Raw genomic sequence first — 23,227 nt, 5'->3', positions numbered from 1 at the left:
GAGGCTGGAAATTAGGGGTGAAGAAACGTGATCTATCTCCAGATTCCAGCACTCATTGTGTCTGTCAGGGGATACGGTCACTAGGGGGGTTATTCTGGTCCATTGGCAAGGACCGTACGTTCGCACAGGGACCGATGTTTGGTGCACCTCTGCAACTGCCACTTGTAAGAAAGTCCAGGAACAGAGAATTTTGTACCTAATGGAGTGGGTCATGTTGGAGGGTATGCAGGTAGGAGCTGATTGGCTGGTTGTTTATCACTCTCCATTTTATCACTTTTGAAGCTTGATACATTGGCCCTATATCACAAGTGAAGTATTTAGCTCCCCCTGTGGATGTTTTGGACATTGTCAGTGAGTAATGAATACACCTGTGCTAGATGGTCTGGAAAACGTGAACTGTTGGTAGCTTTCAAGGACTGGAGTTGGCTACCCCTGGCCTATGACATTGCAGTTACGAGCTGATTGGCTGGTGGTTTATCACTCCCCTTTTTATCACTTAGTACATCTGGCCCTGTGACTGGTAACTACAGCAGGTTTTCAATTTGCATCAGATGATTTGTTTTGTCATTTATCAGCCATGGGGGTTATTCAGACCTGATCGCTGGGCTTCTAATTTGCAGAGCCCTGCAGTCAGGTAACTGCCACCCAGCCATAGTGAAATCCTGCCCTGTTCCAGGTTGTGAATTGCTTAGCACAGCTTGCGAAAATATCTCAGGCCTGTGAATAGCTGCAAATCCATTCACAAGCTGCACTCCATCAACAATTTCCCCAGTATGTGCAGTATTAGTGCATGACCACGCCTCCCATGGTTAGGCCACGCCTCCTGATGAGTACCTGGGTCCAGCCATGCTCCCTACTGCCCTATATATATATATATATATATATATATATATATATATATATATATATATATATATATATATATATATATATATATATATATATATATATATACTGTATATATATGTACTGTAGATGCATAAATTATATAACTTTAGGGATGACAAGGGCCCAGGTACTGGGGGGCATGTCCCAAAAAAATGGGAGACATGCCACACTCCTAAAGGTTTATAACGTCCCCGTCAGCAGCTGACCGGCTTCCCACTCGGCCCTTCTAGCAAGCTAGGGTAATCAGTATCCCCAGTCCCCATCTTGGCACCCCTCAATAATTAATATGGAAACCACATGAAAGTCACAGGGGTAAAGATGCGAGTTGTATTGAAGATGAGATGTTGCCCATAGCAACCAATTACCAGTCAGATCAGGGGCGGGATTCTCTAAGCTAAAAATGCGGTAAAAACCCCGTTATCGGGGTTTTTACCGCATTTTGGGATGCTGTAAGCATCCCCCGCCGGGTTACCGCGGCGGGGGGCATCGCCAGAAAAATCTGGCGATGCCCCATAGAAGCCAATGGGCTTCTATCGCAACCCTCCGCCCCGCGCCGACCCCCCGCCGCCCCGCATCGCCCCCTCCCCCAGTGGCGTAACTATAAATTTTGCTCCCCCCTGCCAAAAATTTGATTGCGCCCCCCCCCCCCCCCCCATGTATACATACATACATACAGTGTTTGCGAAAACCACCCAAAAAAGTGGGTCTGGGGACCCTTCACTTCTTAAAATTGGGGTCCTTCCTGAACTTTTCTGGGTCCCAATGGAATAAAGCCTCCTCTCCCCTTCTTCCCAGCATGGCACATGTGAGTCGGGGGGGGAAGTATCAATTGGCACACTCGCATAAAGATACATATATACTAGAAACGATATAAACCTGAACAAATGGACAGTGCGCGCCGAAGGCGCACGCTAAAAATTTAGGGCATGTTTTTTTGTGGAAAGTGGTGTGGTCACATAGCAGTATCAATTCACATTCCAGCACACACCGTTCTGCCCAGTACACATTAAAGCACACACCGTTATTCCCAGTACATATTAAAGCACACACCGTTATGCCCAGTACATATTACAGCACAGACCGTTATGCCCAGTACATATTACAGCACACACCGTTATGCCCAGTACACATTATAGCACACACCACTATACCCAGTACACATTATAGCACACACCGTTATGACCAGTACACATTATAGCACACACCGTTATGCCCAGTACACATTATAACACACACCACTATACCCAGTACACATTATAGCACACACCGTTATGACCAGTACACATTATAGCACACACCGTTATGCCCAGTACACATTATAGCACACACCGTTATGACCAGTACACATTATAGCACACACCGTTATGACCAGTACACATTATAGCACACACCGTTATGACCAGTACACATTATAGCACACACCGTTATGACCAGTACACATTATAGCACACACCGTTATGACCAGTACACATTATAGCACACACCGTTATGCCCAGTACATATTACAGCACACACCGTTATGACCAGTACACATTACAGCACACACCGTTATGCCCAGTACACATTACAGCACACACCGTTATGCCCAGTACATATTACAGCACACACCGTTATGCCCAGTACACATTACAGCACACGCCGTTATGCCCAGTACACATTACAGCACACACCGTTATGACCAGTACACATTATAGCACACACCACTATACCCAGTACACATTATAGCACACACCGTTATGCCCAGTACACATTATAGCACACACCACTATACCCAGTACACATTATAGCACACACCGTTATGACCAGTACACATTATAGCACACACCGTTATGCCCAGTACACATTATAGCACACACCACTATACCCAGTACACATTATAGCACACACCGTTATGACCAGTACACATTATAGCACACACCGTTATGACCAGTACACATTATAGCACACACCGTTATGCCCAGTACACATTATTGCACACACCACTATACCCAGTACACATTATAGCACACACCGTTATGACCAGTACACATTATAGCACACACCGTTATGCCCAGTACACATTATAGCACACACCACTATACCCAGTACACATTATAGCACACACCGTTATGACCAGTACACATTATAGCACACACCGTTATGCCCAGTACACATTATAGCACACACCACTATACCCAGTACACATTATAGCACACACCGTTATGACCAGTACACATTATAGCACACACCGTAATGCCCAGTACATATTACAGCACACACCGTTATGCCCAGTACACATTATAGCACACACCGTTATGACCAGTACACATTATAGCACACACCGTTATGCCCAGTACACATTATAGCACACACCGTTATGACCAGTACACATTATAGCACACACCGTTATGACCAGTACACATTATAGCACACACCGTTATGCCCAGTACACATTATAGCACACACCAGTATGCCCAGTACACATTATAGCACACACCGTTATGCCCAGTACACATTATTGCACACACCACTATACCCAGTACACATTATAGCACACACCGTTATGACCAGTACACATTATAGCACACACCATTATGACCAGTACACATTATAGCACACACCGTTATGCCCAGTACATATTACAGCACACACCGTTATGCCCAGTACACATTATAGCACACACCACTATACCCAGTACATATTACAGCACACACCGTTATGCCCAGTACATATTACAGCACACACCGTTATGCCCAGTACACATTATAGCACACACCACTATACCCAGTACACATTATAGCACACACCGTTATGACCAGTACACATTATAGCACACACCGTTATGACCAGTACACATTATAGCACACACCATTATGACCAGTACACATTATAGCACACACCGTTATGACCAGTACACATTATAGCACACCGTTATGACCAGTACACATTATAGCACACACTGTTATGCCCAGTACATATTACAGCACACACCGTTATGCCCAGTACATATTACAGCACACACTGTTATGCCCAGTACACATTATAGCACACACCACTATACCCAGTACACATTATAGCACACACCGCTATACCCAGTAAACATTATAGCAAACACCGCTATACCCAGTAAACATTATAGCACACACCGTAATGCCCAGTACACATTAAACCAGATAAGTGCTGCTTACCTACATGCTGGTTGCAGGAGTTACATGCTGGTTGGGGGGGGGGGTTGTATGCTGGTTGCCCAGGGGACATTTCATGCTGGTTGGAAAGGGGGCATTTCATGCTGGTTACAAAGGGGGAATTTTATGCACTTTTCCCAGAGGGGCAGTTCATGCTCGTTGTCCAGGGGGCTGGAAATGCTGACAAGGTGCTTAGCAGAGTAGGTGAGCAGGCTGTCTGCGCGGCGGGGGATGAGATGCGGCTGAAATAGCTGATGTGCTGATCTGAATTGAGCAGCATGTCAGCTCTTCCAGCCACATCCAGTCCCCCGCCGCGCAGACAGCCAGCTCACCTCTCCTGCTGAGAGAGGTTGTCAGCTGTAACAGGTGCATCCCATCCAGTCCCGTTCCACCCCTGCTCTTAGTTGCAGACTGTACTTACATAAACAGCGTGGCGGGGGTGGCGGAGGAGCGCACAGCCCCAGCCCCACACTCAGTGAAACCTTCTGCTCCCTGAGGCTCCCTCCCTGCCTGCTCAGCTTCCCGGCTCCTCTGGCCTCTCCAGCGTGTGACGTGATGACGTCACACGCATAGGTGATACGGAGGTAGAGTAACTAGCAGTCACTGCTGCTGCATTACCCTGTCACTCTGTGCCAGGCCACACCCCCGCCCGCTCATTTGACAGCCTCCCGCCCGCCTACCCTCCCATTGGACAGCCGCCCGCCCATCAAGGCCAATGTGACAGTCTGACACTAGACTGTCATGGCTGCGCCGACTCTCCTGTGCGGTCACCAACAGCACACAATGTCAGTATGACTGACACACAAATCAGCACCTCGCCTTGCTCAGTGCGCCGGGCGGGAGCAGGCGCCCACGCAGCCCCCGCTCCCCCAAGCAGTGGCGGGGGCTGCCTTGCGCAATCTACGCCACTGCCCTCCCCCCTCACCTGTGTCCAGGCAGCACAGCGCAGTGCTGCCCGGACCTGTGACCTCCTCCCTGCACTAATCCTCTTCCGGGTGCAGGGAGGAGGAGAGCCCGGCGCAGCAGCAGCAGCGCCGGGTGTGTGAGGGAGGGGGGAGCCGCCGGGACCTGCTGGGACCCGGCGACTCTCACCGCAAAGGACAGCTCTTAACGCAAGAGCTGTCCTTTGCCTTAATTATCGCATATGTTACAGCATATGCGATAATTAAATATGCGATGCGCGGCGAAGGGGGGCGGAGATTCTTAGAGAATCTCCCCCTATATCTATTATCTTTTAGAAAGTGCTACATAAAAAAGTAGAATATGATTGGTTGCTATGGGCAACATCCCCTCTTCAACAGAACTTAGTAAATTTACCATAAAGCAGGCATGTCCAAACTAAGGCCCTCCAGCTGTAGTGAAACTACAAGTCCCATAATGCCTTGCCACAGTTTTGCTATTGGGGAATGCTAAAACGGTGGCAAGGCATGCTGGGTTGTGTAGTATCACAACAGCTGGAGGGCCACAGTTTGGACATGCCTGCCCTAAAATATTACATCAAAAAAATGACATGAGAATATGAATGGGATGAAAATTATTGGAAGGGTTGGATAGAACTGACCACAGTTCAGGTTCTCCAATGGTGTGTCCTATTGCAGGCAGGGGGGACTTTTGGCCCTCCGGCTGGAGGGCCAAAAGTTCCCATGCCTGCCCTATTGGGAAAACCACTGATTTTAGTTAAATTCCAAATATTTTATTTGTGTCAAGCTGAAAAGGTGACAAATGGATTCAGTGCATTTAATATACATCTCCTTTAGCCATTGCACTTCCAATATAATAAATGAATGAATTCCGTATGTTATTAACAAGCGGATTTGGAACTGTGACAGACTGAGGTATAGATATTTCACTGTGAGGAATTTTACTAGCTGGGAGCAATTAAAGTGTCCAGAGGCGTTAGTAATGGAATGTATCACGGTACTCGCCTTTCTGTCCATATATTGTACATACTGTATTAGGCTATGTTGTGTAAATCTACTATAGCGCTGAGGCTTTGGCTGATGTGCTGACTCCGTAGGTTCCATTGCGCAGACAAAGCGGCTGAGGGGGCTCATTTGCTGGGTACATATGTAAAGTGCGCCTGCAAATGGGCGTGGGTGCATTCACGCGCATATGCCCATAAGGAATGAATGGTGCAATCGTGGGTGTGACTATTCATTCCATACCATACTGTAGCTCACAAATCCACCTTCGCAGTACATACACACATACATATATTATTATTATCGTTTATGGCATTGCAGCATAGATGAACATAGCTAAGCACAGAGGGGTCATTCATTAGTGGTTGCACCAACATTGAGCTTTGCAAAAGTACCAATTTTTTTAGTTTTTGTGCATGCGCTGGACCAGTTCTGCACAAGCACAAACGTGTCCTGCGGCATAAGACGCAGGCCAGCATCAAACTGTCAATAAATGACAGTCTGATGCCATATTGGGGGCGGAGAGAGGGTGACGAAGGGCTCCACTTTGGAAAAACGGATGGCATGTCACCGCTATTTAGCCGGTGGGAAGATGCCAGGGATCGCCTATTTCCCTATAGATTGTAAGCTTGCGAGCAGGGCCCTCCTACATTTTGACTGCCTGTAAATACCCTGTTTTGTTGTATCACTGTCTGCTATTGTAAAGCGCAACGGAATATGCTGCTCTATATAAGAAACTGTTAATAAATAAATAAATAAATAAAATAAGGCAGCGGCCATTTTGGGAGGGACATTTTTAGCAGATTCCACACGGAACTGCCAGAGCCATTGGAATCTGCAGAGACCACGCGCCCCCACACCGCCGGCTCCCCCAAGCCATCGCTTGGGCTGCAGTACCATTGTTACGTCAATGTGTCTCCTAATCCTCCCCACTACTATGAAGTAAGCAGGATACAGGAGAACCACCTGCTTGTCCAGGAAAGCAGGGAGCTACCCCGAAAATCAGGGGTATCCGGACTAATGAGAGATTGACTCTAGGTCGACAGTCCTAAGGTCGACCACTATTGGTCAACATTCAAAAGGTCGACAGGGTCCAAAAGACCCACAGTCAAAAAGTTGACATGGTCAAAAGGTCAACATGAAAAGGTCGACATGCGTTTTGAGCCGAGCCGAGCGCAGCGAGCCACCGAGCCCGAAGCATGGCGAGCGCAACGGTACACTCAATCTATGTCGACATAGAAACAAAAAAACACGAAAAATCCATGTCGACATTTCCCATGTCGACCTTTTGACCCTGTCGACCATTAGTGGTCAGCTGTATGACTGTAGACCTAGACATTGTAGATCTAAAATACCATAACCAAAATCAGGAGTCTCCTGTACCTTCTGGAAGACTAGGCAAGAATGTAATAAGGCTGTATATCACGTTTTAGCCTATGGATGGCGCTGCAACGCCAGTGGTGGCAAAAAATTACAATACAAGGTAATAATAATTGATAATACTAATAATGTGTATGGAATATATTTTCAGGCTGTCAGACACCTGAAACTCTTTTTTTTTTTAGGCCACAATTGTATAAAACTTTTACAATATCCAACTGCTGCATTCCATGTTTTTCACTTCTTTTTTTTTTTTAGTTTGGACTTTTTATCTAAAAGTTTCTGAAGCACTGATGAGATTCTTCAAAGGCAAACGCCCTTCGTGAGCTTCAGAGACGTGCACTGTACGCCGCGCATAGAGCAGTCACCTGTGGCTCCAGCTAATTGGGTGCCGGATGTGATGCCAGCCGCTCCAGGGGCTGACTTTCTGTAACACCGTTATAACAAGCAGCATGCTTGGTGCCGGCTGGATGAGGAGAAGGCGCCCTGGAAGGGTGTCATTCTGCAGGAGCTGCCCCTGCCTACATCTTCCTGTACAGGTTATTTGAAGATGAGTGATGTGAGTAGTTATTAGACAAGATATTTAACTGTCTGTTTTGTCAGAGATCACAGAGGAAAATAAAGTCGTCTGACGGCGCAGAATTCCCTGACTGCATAGGGGTCATTTATCAAAGCAGCAGATGGTGCATATTCTAAAATCTGCACACAGATACATTTAAGGTTGTGTGTATACTGCTGTTCAGTGTTTAAACATCTATCCATTATCTAATTATTATTGTGTATTTCTCTGAAGCCAACATATTACACAGTCTTGTACAGAGATGTTCTGTCTTTCAGATCAGTCCCTGCATTACTACATCTTGCATGCATTCCATATCCTCTGGTCGGTGCAGAGGTGTTCTCATTACTTGCTGACACATGTAAAAGATGCACCACTGGTGCTTGTTATTTCACTTACTAAGGATATCTGTAAAACATGCACTGTTAGGAGCAGGGCAGCAGAAAGCCCTAGGTACTATTCAGGGGGTGTGGCCTAATTGTGGGAGGCATAGCCATGCACCCTTAGAAAAAAATACCTGGGCCCTCACTGGCAGATTACTGCCAGTGGGAGCGGGGCTAAAATAACATGAATCGCGCCATGTTACAGACTGTGTTTGAAAAATGTCAGACAGGATCTGATTGGCTGGCTGTTTATCACTCTCCATTTTATCACTTTAGAAGCTTAGAGAATCTGACCCATAATTTGACGGCAGATACTGTAAGAACCACTTTTTTAAACATGTTACCTCAAACCATATTTGATCCTTATTTTTTTGTAAGCATATCAATATACCTATCCCAAGCATGTTTACATTGTTCTACTGTATTTTCCTCTACCACCTCTGATGGGAGGCTTGTCCACTTATCTACTACCCTTTCTGTGAAGTAATACTTCCTCAGATTTCCCCTGAATCTTCCTCCCTCTAGTTTCAGTGCACGTCCTCGTGTTCTGCTGCTCCTCTTCCTGTGAAGAATGTCTCCCTCCTATACCTAAACCCTTGATATATTTGAAAGTTTATATCATGTCCCCCCTTTCCCTTCTCTACTCTAAAGTATACATATTAAGACAGGGTTGCAGACTTTTTAAATCTCCTCTCCGGGAGAAGCCTGGAGAGGAGACTTTCAGCAGGCGTTCAGGGGACGGGGCTTACTCGTGATATCATTAAGCCCCGCCCCATGGAGGAAAATGACCCGATTTGCCAATCCAGGTTTTAGTATACCATGGATCAGTACATATAGTTTAATCATATTTACTGAGATATTGATTAAGTCCCCTTAGCTCAATCATGGATATATTTAACACCTGCGCTGAGTTTTGGACCACTGCTCTAGAGCATGGGTCCTCAAACTGCGGCCCTCCAGATGTTGTGAAACTACAAATCCCAGCATGCCTTGCCACAGTTTTGCTATAAGGGAGTGTTAAAACTGTGGCAAGGCATGCTGGGATTTGAAGTTTCACCACATCTGGAGGGCCGCAGTTTAAGGACCCATGCTAGAGCATGGGTCCTCAAACTGCGGCCCTCCAGATGTGGTGAAACTACAAATCCCAGCATGCCTTGCCACAGTTTTCCTATAAGGGAGTGTTAAAACTGTGGCAAGGCATGCTGGGAATTGTAGTTTCACAATATCTGGAGGGCCGCAGTTTGAGGACCCATGCTCTAGAGCAGGCATGTCCAACGTTGGCCCTCCAGATGTTGTGAAACTACACATCCCAGCATGCTTTGCCACAGTTTTGCTATTAGAGAATGCTAAAACTATTGCAAAGCATGCTGGGATGTGTAGTTTCACAACATCTGGAGGGCCAACGTTGGACATGCCTGCTCTAGAGGATAGCAAATAGTGTATAATGATTGAGAATAGCAGGATCCTTGGAAATCAAGAAGCCATACTGTCTACAGCCAGGAGATGGCAGCACAACGCATGGCTAATGTAGAAAATTTTAACCGTGGGTGGTTGAATGTATCAATGAATGCTACTCATGTTGGTGAATGACAAGCACATTGGCAGCAGATGTATAAAAAAGCTGGCACGAGTCGATAAACCAACTTTGGCTCAGAGAAATGTTGTATTACAAGATGTTTATTTGTTTAATAGCAATGTACAGAGGAAACCTCATTAACAACAATGACCTGCTGGAGGGACAGCGGCACAGACTCGAATTAACGTGACTTAAATTTACTATGAGGTCAGATGCCAGAATTGGCATTTCCTAGTAATTGTCACTACTGTTTATAGAAGGTTTACTGTCCGCTTTAACTCTGTCCAAAGCTTAGTACATAGAGTCCATAGACCTCAAAGTTACTGACACCGATCTGCCGGCGGTCAGTGCTCCTTGTTGAGCCAGCTACATGTTTTGTCCGGTAATTTGTCAGATAATGGGGGAGATTCTCTAAGAATCTCCGCCCCCTTCGCCGCCCATCGCATTTATAATTATCGCATATGTTGTAACATATGCGATAATTATAGCAAAGGACAGCTCTTGCGTTAAGAGCTGTCCTTTGCGGTGAGAGTCGCCGGGTCCCAGCAGGTCCCGGCGGCTCCCCCCTCCCTCACACACCCGGTGCTGCTGCTGCTGCGCCGGGCTCTCCTCCTCCCTGCACCCGGAAGAGGATCAGTGCAGGGAGGAGGTCACAGGTCCGGGCAGCACTGCACTGTGCTGCCCGGACACAGGTGAGGAGGCGATGCGGGACGGCGGAGGGTTGCGGTAGAAGCCCATTGGCTTATATGGGGCATCGCCAGATTTTTCTGGCGATGCCCCCCGCCGCGGTAACCCGGCAAGGGATGCTTACAGCATCCCAAAATGCGGTAAAAACTCCGATAACGGGGTTTTTACCTTTAGCTTAGAGAATCTCCCCCTTAGACTTAATAAATAAAAACAATAATATTAGGCAGTGATGTCATCAGAGTGTCAGCATCAGCTCAGTCTCCTGTTTAGCAACGCGGAGAGAAAGTTATAGCAGAGTACTCTGCTGGGGGCCACAGCCAAGGGCCAGCTGAGCAACTAGTGGCCAACCACTGGGGCAGTACGGATGGTGTAATATTTAGCATTACTGTCTCACAGCGCTGAGGTCATGGGTTCGACTTCCACCATGGCCCTAATGTAGGGTACACACCAGGACGACCCGCTCACGGTGACGCGGGGGGGCACGACCCGCTCACGATGTGCACCGTGAGCGGGTCCGATCCGATGGCGACCCGCACCCGGCTGTATGGTCGTCATTGAGATCCTACCTGCAGCAGGTAGGATCTCAATAACGACCGACCCGCGGGACCGCGCATCGGATCGGTATCGGTCCACGCCAGGACAGAAAAGGGCCCAATCAGCACACAATCTACATCCAATTGGTCGGAATTGGATCTAGATTGAGGGGATCAGGCCCTAGTCGTCCTGGTGTGTACCCAGCATTACTGTGCGGAGTTTGTATATTCTCCCCTTGCTTGCGTGGGTACTCCGGATTCCTCCCATAATCCAAAAATATACTGGTAGGTCAATTGGCTTCCAACAAAAATTAACCCTAGAATGTCTGTATGTGCGTGTACATGTGGTAGGGAATATAGATTGTAAGCTCCACTGGGGCTGGGACTGATGTTCAACTATACTCTGTAAAGCGTTGCAGAATATGTATGCGCTATATAAGAAACTTAATAATAATAATAATAATAGTAACCACTGACTGATGCTGCATAGTGTGTATCCCTTGTTCACTCGACAAAGTACAGTAGCGTGCAAAACATTTTTAACAGTAATATATTCAGAATTGTACCGTTTCAACTTAATATTCTATCCAGCATTTACTTTACTTAAAACTACCGGCGGGTACAACTGCCTAATTTTTCTTTTATTTAAGAGGAATTTCAATTCCTTTCAGCATAATCGATTGAAAATGATAAAAATCCTCTGCGGAGCTCTGTGTAAGCAGATATTTCAGCATTCAACTTCATAACTGAGGAAAGAATCATCAGGAAAGTGAAAATGAGATATAACTAGCCGCTATTAAAAGGGAAAAAAAATATTTGGCCGCAGAACCTCCTGAATAATCTATAACTGGCTGGCGGGATGATCAGGGGAAATACAGAATTTGCAGCACTCAAACGTATGCAAGCTTACTGCAAAGCTACAAGGGGGTATTTTAGTTGGCGCTAACAAAGTTAGAGGAGATTGCTCCAGAGTGGCAGCGGGACATATTGGGCAGAGGTGGTACAGTCATGATTTGACAAATTTCGACTAGCAAGGGGTATCCAGGAAGACCAAAGAAGAGCAGAAGTTGTACATATGTACAAACCCGACAACGACTGAGGTATTAGCCGTAGGTGTTGCAGTGAGATAAGCTCTTATCTTAGTGTATACTGCACCAAAGTCATGTATGGGAATATTCCTTTAAGTCAGGGCCACTGGAGGGCGGTACTGAGCCACCAGGCAGGTACCATAGAAAGTTTAAACAGTGCAGAAGCTGAAAGGGCCGCCCGGAACTCATCCCAGCAGGGTCAGGGAGCGGGGAGCAGGTGAGTGATACGATGCCCCCCCTCCCCCCCCGGCAATCCCCGTGCGGCATCCACCTGCAATCCCAAGGTACCCCGTGACCCTCTCCCCCCTGGAGCGCGGTAGTGCCACGCTGTACCTCTCGGAGCGCGATATTGACGCGCTGAACCCACACTGGAGCGCAGTAGTGTCGCGCTGAAACCACCCCCCCCAGGGATGCGGGCGGCGGGATTTGCCTTGGGCACAGACGGCACCGGCCCTGCTTTAAGTACCACATTCTGGTAAGTAGTGCTAAGTGCTAAACAGTGAGAAAGGGAAAGTAGAATGTAAAGGCTGCAGTAATGTACTCAAACTAGTCTGAAATGTTCTATTCTCTACACTTAGCCAAGATTATTACATACAGAGTATTATGCCCCTTTCAGACCGCACTTTTTACCCGTTATTTTGCAGTTTTTTTACCGTTTTAAAACGGTAATTTGTGCAGTCTGAAAGGTGCAGAGAGAATTTACCGGTTCTATTGAACTGGTATTTCTAAACGGTAATAAAGCAGGGTCCTACCCGTTTCAGACCCATTTTTTTTAATCCCCTGTTTTCTATGGGTTAAAACTGGTTCAGTGTTGTGAAGGAACAAAAACTGCGTTGAAATACCGTTTAAAGACATGCGGTGTGTAAGGGGTTTTAGCTGGCAGACCCGTTTTTAGAAACATTTTAAAATACCTAGTCAAAGCATGTTTTGCGGTCTGAAAGCAGCATTAATAAATCAAGATAGACATACTGTACTATGGAAAATATTTTTTTTTTTACCGCAGGACCCAGATCCGACAATTAAAAGAAAGTCCAACATTTATCTGCCCATTAATCAGTGATATTGTTTAAATCTATAGCTGGGTACACGTTTCTACGATGAGTATGCAGATGCTATTCCAGCCGATGGGCCAACATATTGTGCCATGCATACACATTAGAATTAAGAAATGAAGGATGGAGCTCCATCTCATTCTATCTAGGGATGCGCGGGTTTGGTTCCTAGAGAACCAACCCACCCCGAATTTACCTGATCTAAAACAGCATCCAAACTGTTTGATCCATCCCGCCATTTTTCGGACCCAGAATGAGGCGGAAGGTCATCTTCCTGCTGTCGGGTCCTCATGAGACCCGGACTCTATATAAGTCCCGGTGATCAGCGTCATCTTCATTCCCGCAGTTGATTTCAGACAGCTTGGACATTGTTTTCCCAACAATTTTTTTGCCCACTTTTACGTGGGGGAGCAGTTTCATTGTAGCCCATTCTATGTTTTAAAAAAAATCAATTTTTCATGCGAAACGACAGAGGATAGGGGAAAATTTCCCTTACCTATGTGTTTTGAAGGCTGTGATTCTGAAAACAGGGTACTTATTGGGGGGGAGTTTCAGGAACTCAGCTGTGTGAGCTGATTTAATAGCCCCAGGTGATCAATTAGCCTGCAGTGAATTAATGAATCTAGTAATTTTTTATATTATTATTGTAATTATTATTTAAAATGATTAAGATACACCTCTTTCATAAGTAGGATCATTCATTTTTGTAGACCACAGTAAATGGTATAAAAAGGAAGTACACTATAGTTACAGTAGAGCAGGGCTGGGCAACACCGGCCCTCCAGATGTTGATGAACTACACATCCCAGCATGCCTTGCATCAGTTTCAGCATGGCCACATAGAAAAACTAATGCAAAGCATCCTGGGATGTGTAGTTCATTAACATCTGGAGGGCCGGTGTTGCCCAGCCCTGCAGTAGAGTATAAAAGGAAATACACTATTGTACAGTAAAAAGAGGAAGTACACTGTTGTACAGTATCATAAGGAAGCAAACTGTACAGCATAAAAAGTATAATATTGTACACTCTAGAAATGTAGTATACTATTGTGCAGTATTAAAAGGAAGTACACTATTGTAAAGTATAAAAAGGTAGTGTACTGTTGTACAGTATAAAAAGCAAGTACACTATTATACAGTATATAAAGCAAGTATACTATTGTACAGTATAAAAAAGGAAATACACCATAATACAATATAAAAAGGAAATACACTATTGTACAGTATAAAAGGTACATACACTACGTAGAGTATAACAAAGAAAGTACTCTACGTACAGTATAAAAGGTACATACACTACGTAGAGTATAAAAAAGAAAGTACTCTACGTACAGTATAAAAAGAAAGTACACTATTGTATAGTATAAAAAGGAACTTGGAAGTATACTATTGTACAGTATAAAATGAAAGTACACTATTGTACAGTATAAAAAGGAAGTACAATACTGTACAGTATAAAAAAGAAGTACACTATTATACAGTATAAAAAGGAAGTATAATATTGTACAGTAGGTACTTATGTAATATCTGGGCTCCCGTTTTTCTTATGAGACCGCTTCCCCTCGCGGGGCTCGCTGCGCTCGCCACGCTTCGGGCACGGTGGCTCGCTGCGCTCGCCACACTATATAGAATCAACTCCATGCGTAGTTGGATAGTAGGGGTATAAAAAATGGGGTGCATTTAACATGGGAGCCCAGATAATACATAAGTACCGATTTATTTGTACTGCATGAGTCTGACGCCCATTACGCATCGTCATAATGATTAGGTTTTAGATTTAATTTTGAAGAATATCTCTGTAATATATATCAAACAACGAAAGCAGGACTGTTCGCAGTGTGGCAAATTATTTTTCTTTATAGCAAAGGAGTACATTGATAGTTCCAAAGGTCTTTGTTCTAGATAAGTAACATTATCCAGAGCTTATTAAAGCAGAGGACAGAGAAAATATTTGAAATAAAGTTACAATGATGGCGAGAGGATGCGCATAACGGATCTCCTGGGCTGGATGTAATGACGTCCGAGTTTGACGTCATTACATCCGAACTCGGACATTTTGTTAAAGGGGTAAACACTTACAAGGCAAAACAATGCCTTGTAAATGATTGCCCGTTTAAAAAAAAAAGTTACCATTCGGCATTATTACATCCAATTTAAAATGAAAGAACACACTGCTTCAAGTCACCCAAATACACACCAGTTATGCCACCCAAAATCAAGCATCTGATTTCTGCCTTAAACAATATTTGGTACTTGTTTCCTAGCACGGCGCCATGATTTTCAGTCGTATGGCATCTTATGCATTGTATCGCATCGCAAGGCGCGGCGGTACACGTCCTCCGACCTTTTCATACCCCTACTATCCACGTCGGCGTGGAATTGATTTTATATAGTGTGGCGAGTGCAGCGAGCCAAAGAGCCCGAAGCGTGGCAAGAGTAGCGAGCCCCGCAAGGGGACGTGTATTACTTTACATGTATTCCGCGTCCGCTCGCCACGTTTCGGGCTCGGTGGCTCGCTGCGCTCGCCACACTATCTAAAATCAACTCCACACCGACGTGGATAGTGGGGGTATGAAAAGGTGTATTACTTTACATGTATTCCGCGTCCGATCGCCACGTTTCAGGCTCGCCAAACTATCTAAAGTCAACTCCACGCCGACGTGGATAGTGGGGGTATGAAAAGGTCGGAGGATGCGTACTGCCGTCCCTCGCGGGCTCGCTGCGCTCGCCACGCTTCAGGTTGGCGTTGATAGTGGGGGTGCTTTTAACATTGTAAGCACCCATTACGGTGCTTATACAATTAATTATCTTATAGGGGGCCCATTTAACATTAAAAACACCCATTAGGGTGCTTATACAATTTTAAATATTATACCATTGTATATGCCATACAATACGATGGTATACGATTTAAAATTGTATAAAATCAGCTGGCATCGCGTAACATCACATCGCATACCATTGTATGGCTTATGGTATGCGATGGGCGCCGGGCTAGGAAACAAGTACCCAATATTTGCTCTCAATCATATTAATTGGGTACAGTAATGTCATTTTTACATTATGAAATATATTCCATGCATATAATGATCAAGACAAACCTCAGCTCCATAAAATGAATGCTGTGTCAGAATGCATTGTGTATATTGGTCTCTATAATGCTGTCTGGGTGTCGGGTGGAGAAGGAGGGGGTTCTGGTGCCGAGGGGCCCGGACTGGAAATCAGCCCCAGGCCCCAAAATTCCTAGTGGCAGCCCTGCCTACACATAGCATTAGTGCAGTGCTGTAAACTTGCTAAAATAATGTTTGTACATTTATTTATTCTTTAAAAGTATAAAACCAGAATAATTGTGGCGTTCTGCTGTGATTAATGACCTTAAATTTAACATGTTCCAGACGCTCGTTATTGATTTGCAGAGGAAATAAACATCTGCATAATTGAATGGTCACAACACTAGATTATATTTGAATTATTTTCTTTATTTTCTTTTTCAAATGCAGAACACAAACAACATAATCTATCATGGGCTTAAATTTAATAAAAAAATACATCCAAACAGAATATCAGGCTACTAGCACTGCAAACATTGTGGATCATTGGGCAGCCAGCATAACAAACCGCTGCTTTACCTTGTTATTTCTAAACACAAACTAGAATCACAGAGTCATTTTAAAGAAAAGACTGGCCTGTATATGTGTGTGTATGTATATATATATATATATATATATATATATATATATATATATATATATATATATATATATATATATATATACATACATACATACATACATACATACATACATACATACATACATACATACATACATACATATATACATACACACTCTCACTCTCCTGGCACTCTGTTGCCCCTTACTAGGGGTGTCTTGCCCTGGTGCCCTCCGTGGTGGATGCCCCACTACTATACTCTCCTTGTCGGCGGCGGCACTCAGGGACTCAAACTGTGACAGCTTCAGTGAAACATTTATTGGTTCTACGTTTCGGAGGTCTCGCCCCCTTCGTCAGGATACAACAAGTGAAAAACACAGCACACATTAAATACACTTACCCCATCCGTCTCCTCCCCCGTCCTCCGTGGCTGGCATCTCTTCCGGCGTGCTCCGGCCCCGACTTCCGTCACGCAGTGTCACGTAGCGTCACCTCCGGCGGCTACGTCAGAGCCGGCACCCGGCTGTTGCCATGGCTACCGCGGTCTTCGGGGACACATTCAGGGATAACCTGTGAGCATACAAAGATATATATATATAAATCAATAGTGAATAAAAACTACTATTCAAAACATTCAAAAACCTTACAATAACAGGTTATCACACATTTGTGCATATCAGCCTATTGTGATTGTATGACTGCGCCTAAACGCACAGAATGATTATTACTTAAAGTGACAGTGCCTTATAAAAAAACGTGAAAAAGTTATATAAAAACTTCTTTTGCAATTTGGTCACAGACCAAGCAAAGAGACCCAAATTGACATAAAACAACATACATATCGGCATGTGTGTCCATCTCCCATTGGGCATGGCCACACATGAACCAATTGATAGCAACCTGCATATTCGCTCTAAACACTTCCTTGACCGAGTCCTAGATCTAACTCAAGACCCTCTTAGGTACAGAATATACCGATTACTGTTTAAAAACAGGGGATATCTGGTTGTTATTATGTTGTCCCCACTGTCCTGTGTGCTCAGGAGAACTGCTCTGCACCGGTGGTGCTTGCGCTGATGTGTGAATCTAAAGTCAGGTTTTTATGATTATACTTTTTGGTTATAGTTTTTTAACCCCAATGCTCTCAGTTTGTTAACAAGGTTATGGCGTCGAACTGTACATTGCTACAAAAAATGAATAAGCCCCAAGGACTCATTTAACCCTCTGGGGTAAATTGTGTCAAGGCGGAATATCCACCTTGACTCCGTTTGTAGTAACTTCTTCGCCCTATTGCCCCCTCTCATGTTTACCGGGACCTGATCGACAATTTTATATTGTAATGTAGCCATCCCATGTTTTTTTTCTAAAAAATGGCGAGCTACTGGCTGATCACTCTTGCCAGTTTGAATTGCCGCCCGAATTGCTGTCCTATGCTGCGCCATGCGGGTCTTGATCTGGCACTCCGTCTTGCCGACATAATATAACCCGCATGGGCAGATGATGACATAGACGACATATTTAGATGAACACGTGAGTGGCCATTTTATTGGTATACGTTTGCCAGAGTGTGGATGCAGGATCGAGTCGCCCACTGCCAAGTAGTTACAGGTTACACATCCTAAGCAGCGGAAACATCCGTTTTTTCTACTCAGGAAATGTTGTACCTGAGGGCTTTTGAATCTACCAACGTCTGTTTTCACTACCAAATCCTTTATATTGGCACTTCTGGTGTAACTTGGGACCAATCGGGTTTTAGTGAAAGGAAGGTCTTTATCAGACGTAAGGATTGGCCATAAGGACTTAGCTTTTTGTTTGACACGGTCACTTTTGGTGTTATACTCCTGTACCCAGGGTAACATTTTAGTATTTTGCTTATCTTGTTGTCCCCTTAACAGGTCATCTCTGTTTTTAGCCTGTGCCCTCGCTTTGGCACACAGGAGATCCTTATGGGGGTACCCTCTCTGGAGGAATTTGGTGACCATTAAATTAAGTTGGCGTTCTCTTTCTTCTGCTAGGCTAGTGGCCCTACACACTCTGATAAATTGGGAGTATGGTAATCCCTTAACCGTTGCTATGGGGTGGAAACTGTCGTGGCTTAGCAACGTGTTCCGATCCGTGGGCTTTGCATACAGGGTGGTCTGGATTTCTCCCTCCACTATCCTGATGCTCAAATCCAAATAATTGACCTCAGTGTTACTGATGGCCATTGTCAATTTGACCGGGCTATCTGACCCATTCTGCTCATTAATCATATTGACAAGGCTTTCTCTTGAGCCCTGCCAGAACAGCAAGAGATCGTCAATATACCTGTAATATAAAAACACAGATGATGACTAACCCGCATGGCGCAGCATAGGACAGCAATTCGGGCGGCAATTCAAACTGGCAAGAGTGATCAGCCAGTAGCTCGCCATTTTTTAGAAAAAAAACATGGGATGGCTACATTACAATATAAAATTGTCGATCAGGTCCCGGTAAACATCAGAGGGGGCAATAGGGCGAAGAAGTTACTACAAACGGAGTCAAGGTGGATATTCCGCCTTGACACAATTTACCCCAGAGGGTTAAATGAGTCCTTGGGGCTTATTCATTTTTTGTAGCAATGTACAGTTCGACGCCATAACCTTGTTAACAAACTGAGAGCATTGGGGTTAAAAAACTATAACCAAAAAGTATAATCATAAAAACCTGACTTTAGATTCACACATCAGCGCAAGCACCACCGGTGCAGAGCAGTTCTCCTGAGCACACAGTATATTCTGTACCTAAGAGGGTCTTGAGTTAGATCTAGGACTCGGTCAAGGAAGTGTTTAGAGCGAATATGCAGGTTGCTATCAATTGGTTCATGTGTGGCCATGCCCAATGGGAGATGGACACACATGCCGATATGTATGTTGTTTTATGTCAATTTGGGTCTCTTTGCTTGGTCTGTGACCAAATTGCAAAAGAAGTTTTTATATAACTTTTTCACGTTTTTTTATAAGGCACTGTCACTTTAAGTAATAATCATTCTGGGCGTTTAGGCGCAGTCATACAATCACAATAGGCTGATATGCACAAATGTGTGATAACCTGTTATTGTAAGGTTTTTAAATGTTTTGAATAGTAGTTTTTATTCACTATTGATTTATATATATATATATATATATCTTTGTATGCTCACAGGTTATCCCTGAATGTGTCCCCGAAGCCCGCGGTAGCCATGGCAACAGCCGGGTGCCGGCTCTGACGTAGCCGCCGGAGGTGACACTACGTGACGCTGCGTGACGGAAGTCGGGGCCGGAGCACGCCGGAAGAGATGCCAGCCACGGAGGACGGGGGGAGGAGACGGATGGGGAAAGTGTATTTAATGTGTGCTGTGTTTTTCACTTGTTGTATCCTGACGAAGGGGGCGAGACCTCCGAAACGTAGAACCAATAAATGTTTCACTGAAGCTGTCACAGTTTGAGTCCCTGAGTGCCGCCGCCGACAAGGAGAGTATATATATATATATATATATATATATATATATATATATATATATATATATATATATATATATATATATATATATTTTTTTTTTACCCAATAGTGGTATGGCGCCAAATTAAATTATAAATGTCCAAATACACTTTATTTTAAGATCCACATCCAGTGAAGTAAGTCGGAGTTGTTTAGTTCCAAAATTTCTTTTATTCAACTTCACGGGGTAGTATTAATAAAAACGCTTGTAGAAAATCCCAACGCGTTTCGTCTCATAGATACTTCATCAGGGGGAATGCAACGGTCTACAAGTGCAAAACATTGTTTCAATGTACAGTAACAGATTTCATTTTTACATCAAAAATTTTAAAAGAAGGGGAAACTCCCCATAATAATGAGGACCAGGAAGAGAGATAGAACATGATGAAGAACCGGTGGTGATTCAAAGAAAAAGAGTGGGAAGAGACGTGAATAAAGTGTTTTTATTCTTATTTCTAATAAATATAGTGAAAATTACTTCTATTTAAACCCGTATATTTTCTAATTAAATACCTTTTAATCAATGCCTGTGAAATAAATAAACAATAAACTCCTGGTCCTCATTATTATGGGGAGTTTCCCCTTCTTTTTAAATTTTTGATGTAAAAATGAAATCTGTTACTGTACATTGAAACAATGTTTTGCACTTGTAGACCGTTGCATTCCCCCTGATGAAGTATCTATGAGACGAAACGCGTTGGGATTTTCTACAAGCGTTTTTATCAATGCTACACCCGCGGTAGAAATCTACGCGACATATTGGTCGCACTGACATCTCTGGCATGTCTAATGCCAATTCTGAGCAAGCCCCCTCCTCCTTTCTGACATTGAAAAAAGGCTGCTATCGCTGTCTTAATTGTGCGGTATGTGGCTCCCTTAATGTTGGCAAGGATTTTCCGCACCCTCTGACAGGTAGACGCTATGCCATTAAACACCGGGTCACCTGCACCACCCGTTTCATCGTTTATTTGATTACTTGTCCCTGCGGCCATGGATATGTGGGGAAGACTGAACGTACCCTTCGTGAACGGATGGCATCACACAAAACTGCCATCCGTGCAGCGTACGCAAAAGGCCACAGTGACCAGCCTGTGGCTAGGCACTTTTTCCAGCACAGACATAACATCTCCCAACTACGATACACTATCATAGACCATGAGCCCGCACGTATACGTAGGGGTGACCGTGCACTGCGCCTCCTACAAAAAGAAGCCCGGTGGATCCACAAATTGGGTACCCTGGCACCCATTGGGTTAAATGAATCAGCTGGGTTACACTGCTTTCTTTAACTCGCTTTGGACACACTACAATGTTCCAGTGACACCGTTCTCATTATACTCTACTAGCCACTCTCCATCTAGTATTCTTTGATACTGATGTTCTACTTGTGTAGTTGCTGTTCATGTTTTACACTACATTTCTGCATGATATATGCGCTTTGTGTTTAACAGGTTGCTTGTTTTCATTCACATGTTCACCCAGTGTCTCTTATGTTCCCCAGTATGATGCGCCCCATGGTGTGTTCATTATTAGCATGTTTTTCTAGCAGAGGTTATGCCCTGGATTTTGACTTGATACATGTTTTTTTCTTCACCAGAATGATTGGTGCAGACATGGAATTACTGTTTCACTGTCACATTATTGTATACGGGTATCCATGACAACTGATGACGAGGGATGACGTCATCTGTAGGCGCAACCCCGGACGCAGTTGCACGTGGATGCCTATCACTGGGTGTCTGGGATATAAGGTACGATTTTGTTAATGTTTGTATCCTGATGAAGATATCGAAATAGATATCGAAAACGTTTGAGAATTTACCTGCGTTTGTTGCCTTATTTCAACACCGAGTGCCGTCGCTACCCCATCCTTGTTGTATTCACTGTCAAGTGAACTGGGGGGCACCGGGATTTTAGACATTAGTAACAGGAGTGCTACCTCCATCCACAATTTTATATATATATATATATATATATATATATATATATATATATATATATATATATATATATGGAGTACAGTCGTAAGATGGCGCCCCTTGTGTTGATCTTTGTTATTAGACCAACATAGCCTTATGATAATTTCTTAAAGCATATAAAATAAAGTCCATAAATTTTCAAATATTTGTTAAAAAGTCTCTTGTTCCACACAATGGTAGCAGTTGTTCCAGAATATAACAAGATGTACTTTGTTGGTTTCAGGTACTTTAAAATAGCAAATGTGAACACCCAATGCGTTTCGTCCCCTATGGGACTTCATCAAGGGTTTTGCTATGAATTAACAACACATAAAAAAATATATATATATTTATATATATATATATATATATATATATATAAAAACAAAACCTGCACTCTCACCCTCTTTAGATAGGTAGCTGCTGGGGTGCCGTATAAATAGTAGAGAACAGCACTCACCAGACTTCTGTTAGAAATGTTCATGTTGGTCAGCGCTAAAATTTATTGATCCAGCCTGCTGACGTTTCGGTCCCTGAATACCTTTATCAAGGCAGCAAACAGTGCCTTAAGCACAGCAGTGATCAAAGTAGGGGGTAGGGAACTACTATAGTAAGGGGTTATTCTGGTTGATTCGCAAGGCCGCGAAGCAGCCAGAATAAGGGCCAATATCAGACATTTGCTGATAGCATCCTATGTATATAAAAAGGCTAACACTACTCCTCCCCTCTATGACGGGAATTCAAGTGTTACACGCACCTGCAGCCACTAGACCGTGCCCAACGGAGCAATTCAAGTGTTGGTTACTTCGGTTGTCTACAGCCGCCAGCGCTGACATTACTGTTATGATGTTCCATTATTTTGTCG

General features: G+C 44.2%; 1 long non-coding RNA gene across 1 annotated transcript; it reads left to right on the top strand.

The window, feature by feature from the left end:
- Positions 1 to 4,712: 4,712 nt before the first annotated feature.
- On the top strand, positions 4,713 to 22,149 carry LOC146079402 (uncharacterized). Its single transcript, XR_014474511.1, has 3 exons — positions 4,713 to 4,837; positions 7,613 to 7,913; positions 22,002 to 22,149. It is a non-coding gene; the product is annotated as an uncharacterized LOC146079402 (long non-coding RNA).
- Positions 22,150 to 23,227: the final 1,078 nt, after the last annotated feature.

This window comes from Crinia signifera, chromosome 5, assembly GCF_055691185.1.
Source record: "Crinia signifera chromosome 5, ASM5569118v1, whole genome shotgun sequence".
NCBI lineage: Eukaryota > Metazoa > Chordata > Amphibia > Anura > Myobatrachidae > Crinia > Crinia signifera.
This window is presented reverse-complemented; position numbering and strand designations above follow the sequence as displayed.